Raw genomic sequence first — 5,874 nt, forward strand, 5'->3', positions numbered from 1 at the left:
TTTTTTTGGCAGAACCAGGGATTGAATTTAGGCCCTTGCACTTGCCAGGGAAGCGTTTATTCCACTGAGCCATCTCCCCGGCCCCATAGTTACTGTTTGTGTCTTGTTTGTTTTGCTTTTTCATTCTGTATTGATTGGAAAGAAGTCATTATGTATATAGCTCACACTTAAGAAATAAGTAGTTATGTTCTACCTTTTTTTTTTTTTTTTTTTTTTTGTGGAACTGGGGATTGAACTCAGGCCCTTGTGCTTGCCAGGCAAGTGCTTATTCTAGTGAGCCATCTCCCCAGCTCCAATGTTCTACCTTTTTGAGGTTGAGTTACTTATGTGATTTATTTGGAATCCTCTGGCATAGAAAATTTATCTCTTTTCCCTCATTTATTGACTTAATAATTTATTTGTATTAGCATAGACACATGAATATTTATTTTGGGTTATCTTTGGATGATAATTCATTCCTAAACTATTTTGTCACTCCAATTATTGTAGCTTTGGCCATTGAGAGCTCTCCTGTGTCCCTTTGATGTATCCCCATTGGGTGTGTGTGTGAGTGTGTATATGTATGTGTGTTGTATTTTCTTGCTTTCAAGCACTACAAGATGCTCTAAGCTTATCCTGTGATGATCACAATGTCCCTTAAAGAGCCCTTGTTTGTTTGTTGGAGAATGGTATTAGAAACCAAGGTTTGCACATCTGCTTCTGCTTCTCTCTTGTCACCTCAGACACTAATCTAGTCTACACTGCCACCTCCCTCTGTGAGAACTGACTGCCATTCGTGGTGTACTCTGTGTCCTCATCCCCTCCACTCCTACTCTCCAACACTCCTTCCTCCAGTAGGCAGAGCACCCTTTCTAGTCATAAATCTGATCGTGTCAACATCCAAATGGGTGCCATTATTCTCAAGATAAAACTCAACTTCCCACATAGGATAAAACATTCTTCCAGCCTGGGCCCACTCTTCCAGCCTTATATTTTTCTATCCTTCCCAACTTGGAGGCTGAGCTCTAGTTGCTCTGAGCTATTGTCCTATATTCCTCTGTCTTTACATATTCCATCTGGACTTTCACACTGCTGAAAGACAAACTCTTAGCCTAATGACTGTTACTGTATTAAAAGTTTCTTTCTTCTTTCACTGTTTTGAGCTAAACTATGAAAAGCCCCTGTGACATGAAAAAATAAATATTTGATATTTCCCCCTCTGTTCTTGGCACACAACTCCTAAATTCCTTGGCACTTCCTGTGCTATAGAAGTCTTTTACTCTAACACTTGCCAAGCCTCTGCACAGCTTCAGCATGAGAACTGTTTCTAGAAAAAGTCATGATCAGGGAGTTGGAGCTGACAGTTCCAGCCCCAACCACCAGGAAGAGGAGAGAGGACTGGAAATGGACTTAACTGCGAATGGCTGGTTATTTCAGTTTAGAGTGATTTCAAATTTAGATTGGGAGGGCTGGGGAGACAGCTCAGTGGAGTAAGTGCTTCCCTGGCAAGCACGAAGTCCTGAGTTCAATCCCTGGTACCAAAAAAAAAAAAAAAAAAAAAAAAAAATTAGATTGGGGAGATTGACCAAGATGGTAGAATGATAAACAGCAAAGAAAGAGCCTCTCTCAGTGTTGCCTTTGCAATGCTGGAATATAGCAACAGGAGGAAAACAAGACAGAGGGAAGTGGGTCCCCTGCGCCCAGGAAGGATCTGAGGCATGAATTGAAGCCCACAGAGAGAGTGAAGGGAGAAACTTCAACAAAGAGAAAGGAGGTAGTCGGCAATGTCTTCTCCCTGAGATGGGACTTACTGGACGGGAGGAGAGATTCAAATCTGCAGACATGCAGTGACTGCTGGGAACCACAGAGGCCTCCACAGAGAGATGCAGTGAGAACAGTGGATGTGAAGGACTACACTAGCTGGCAGCGAGTGCTAAGGGCACAGTTGTTCCGTGCCAGAGAACAACTAGCTGGGAGCCATTTTGGAGAGGGACCAACTGAGCTCAGAACCTAGAGTGGCTGCTTGCTCCATCTAGGGGCTCCCAGCCAAGCTCATCCCTTACAAGGTGTGCTGATGGCTGTAGGCTACAGGAGTCTGCTCCCAACTAGAACATACAGATTTACTGAGATTATCCACTGCCCCACCAAAACCTGGGAAAGATCAGATGAGGACTCTGTCTCCATACATTGTCTACCAGTGACAGCAGAGACAGACCTGGAAGTGTTTTTTTTTTTTTTCTCTCACTCTTGTTTGTTTTTTCTTGTTGTTGTTGTGGTTTTGCTTTTGGGTTGTTTTTTTTTTTTTTTTTCTCCTTCAGTGTTTGTTCTTGCTTTTATGAGTGTGACCATGGTTTCTGGCCTTGTTGTGGTTCTTGTTTTGTTCTGTTCTTTTTACCTCTTCCTTCTCTCTTTCTCACTAGTCTTCTGCACTAGTTTGTCAAAGTTAGCTTGATTTTCCTTTGATCCCTCCCTCCCTTGCTCTCTGCTTCCTTCCTTCCAATAGGCTCCAACTGTTACCCAGGCTGACCTCACATGGGATCCTCTTGCTTTAGCCTCCCATAGAATGGATTCTAAAAACACTCATAATGTAGCCTGTGACCTGCTTTCCTCACTAGTGCTGCAGCCTTTTGCAGATGTGGACCTTCTACATGAGTAATTATGTTAAGTGCTGACAAAGACAGTTTTCATTTTTTAATATATGTATTAAAAGTTTTACTGAAATTTTTTTTAATGTGAAAAAGAAGATACAGAAATATAGATTACATTACAATGATCAAGGCAATATTCCACATGACAAAAATCAAAACAAATGTATACAGTAAAGGTACGGGTACTAAACAATGTAATTGAAATTAAATCTAGGCTGCATATACATAAAATGATCTGATAACAGTCTTTGCAGAATAAATTATTGCCTAGAACACCAAAACTCCAACTGTTCTGGCTGTAAACTGCCTCATTCACTTTTAAGAGAATTTCTGTAGAGCATAAAAAGAATGGGCATGACAGTCAAGGAATTTAAAAAAGACAGTTAAAACATTTTTGTAATGCAAATCTACATAGAATATACACAGTAGGACTCCCTACTTAAAAAATTTAACGGCACAACACCACCCTGAATAAAAGCTAAAATGCCATCAAAGAAAAATGCCCATCATTTGTATAGTATTGTTAAAAAACTGGTTAGTTTTTTTTGGGGGGGAGGGTGGAACAAGAAAGATATCAAACACAGGCATTCACTGAAAAATTGTTTATAAAATGGTCATAAGGTTGTAAATTGCTTATACCATCTTAAAATTGTATACCATGGATATGCTTTCTACTATTCAACTGGAGGACAAAGAATAACTTCAGAAAGTGTTTCTCAAGATGAGGGCCAAATGCCCAAAAGAATTCTAGGGTAGGCTGAGTAACGAACTTTTGAAACAAGCTCTCTGTGAGGTTGTTCTGCATCCTGAAATGCCCTATAGGAAAAAGCACCCCCATAAACATCACAGACATGTTTCTGACATGCAGAATGTCAGAATACTCTCCAAGTTTATGCTGTGAATACTGCTTTTCATTACAAGTTTCAGGCATTAAGAGGAAAATGCATGCCTGGCAAATGAACATGTGACTCTATCTAAACAATTTCCTAGAAAAGAACAACAGAAAAAAAAAACCCAAAAAACACATTTTCCTTTGATATGTTCATTATTTTCAAACTTAACTATTAGAATAAATGGTAATATATGAATATAAGCTTTGGGAAAGTAATTTTTTTAATGACATAGAGCCCCTAAGAAAGACAAAAACATATTTTCCTAAATGCTAACAAATTTTATATCATTCTAAACTGAACACTATATATCTTACCTAAACTTAAATTGTTCTAGGATTGTGCCATAGTAGCTTACTTAGACCATGATGGTTATTTTAATGGCCTTTGCAGAAAAACCGGTACAAAAACAAGAATGCTGTATCTGACAACTCATTCAGAAACTGCTGACCACTAATTTAAATAAGCACATCTGAAGAACTCTGTACTGAAAGGATTCCTATATGTATTTCTTGTGCTATCCAACTAAAGAAACTTAACTAAGGTGGTAGAACTAGGACCGATGTGTGTTCTGGAGATGTATTCAAAATTGTCACTTATTTCTTTTCTGCTTAGGGTTGATTTTTCAGGAAAACATAGTAGAGTGAGGCAGGACAACATATGGCGACTGCGTGGCAGATATAAGAAACTCACATAGCATTTGAAACTTGCCTTGTGGCCACTTGGAATCACCTCCTGTCCTCCCCTCCCAATCAACCTATATACTCTGTGCCTCAAGGTGTAGTCTGCATTTTCTACATGTGGGGAAACTATAACCATTCAACACATTGTTTTACTTTCTTTCTCTCTCTCTCTCTCTCTCTCTCTCTCTCTCTCTCTCTCTCTCTCTCTCTCTCTCTCAGGGCCTTCTGCTTGCCAGGCAAGCGCTTATTCTTCTGAGCTATCTCCCCAGCCCCTTACTTTGTTTCTTGAAGCGCTTATTCATCCAGTATAACCATGTTGAAGAGAGAGAACACAGAGCAGCACTTTACCCCCCTCCCCTTATGTGAGAGGAGACCTGTGGTGGACTAGTTAATGGGCAACTTGTACCAACCAGCATGGCTCTGGGGGTGGAAGGCCCATCTGGAGATCATTGCCAACAGCGTAAAAGGAGAACTGAAGGGGAAGATGCTGCCCTCTTGATTCTCCTGGAGAAACTTTTCACTCTGGCTTTTCAATATGAACTCAGCTGTTCTCATTGTTGGAGCAGCTCCAGTCCTCACTGTCACTGAGAATGGCTGCTGTTCTTTTGCGGGCAGCTCTGGTCCTTATTTTGAGCATTGCTTTCTGGTTCCAGTGCAGATTGCTCAGCCTCGGGGCACAGATCCTGCTGGTGCAGATTTTCTAGGTTCCACTGCTGGCCTTAGGGACTTGATAGTGCAGATTCTGGACATGACTGTCATGAGACATTGTCATGGGCTCTAGGCCTCCAGCTGGACTTGTGTGGAGGACATTGCCGTGGGCTCTAGGTCTTTGGCTAGATTCATAGAGGACACTTGTCATGGGCTCTAGGCCTCCAACTAGACTTGTGGAGGACATTGCTGTGGGCTCTGGGTCTTTGGCTAGATTCATAAAGGACCCTTGTCGTGGGCTCTAGGCCTCCAGCTGGACTTGTGGAGGACATTGCTGTGGGCTCTAGGTCTTTGGCTGGATTCATAAAGGACACTTGTTGTGGGCTCTAGGCTTCCAGCTGGACTTGTGGAGGATGTTGCCATGGGTTCTAGGTCTTTGGCCAGGGGACACTTGTCATGGGCTCTAGGACTCCAGCTGGATTCTTTGGGGCTCTAGTGCATACACAGATCTCTTGCACTCTTCTATGTTTGACTTTTTGGGTGAATATTATAAAACAATCCAAGCTGGCATCCTGGGCTCCTGCTCAGGCCCAGGAGAACAAAATAATCCTATAAATTGTGTGTCCTGTATTAAATCTTCTAAAACTGTCATGCAGATTTAGTGCAATTCTGATCAACATTCCAGTAGCATATCTCACAGATGTAGAGGAAACTATCCTAAAATTCATTTAGAACCAGAAGAGACCTAGAATAACAAGGCAATTCTGGGCAACAAAGGCAAGGCAGGGGGCATCATAATCCCTGACTTGAAATTATACTATAAAGCTGCTGTGAAGAAAAATAAAACAACAGCAACAATAACAACAACAACAAACCCAGCATGGAAAAAAATAGACTGAAGATCAATGGAACAGATTAAAAGATGCAGGGACTGGTGAGATGGCTCAGTGGTCTAAGGCACCTACTTAGAACAAGCTCAACAAAGTACAGGGACCACGGTTCAATCCCCCAGCACCACATGCCAGC

The sequence above is a fragment of the Octodon degus genome, unplaced genomic scaffold (genome assembly GCF_000260255.1).
Source record: "Octodon degus isolate 3935 unplaced genomic scaffold, OctDeg1.0 scaffold00003, whole genome shotgun sequence".
Classification (NCBI taxonomy): Eukaryota; Metazoa; Chordata; class Mammalia; order Rodentia; family Octodontidae; genus Octodon; species Octodon degus.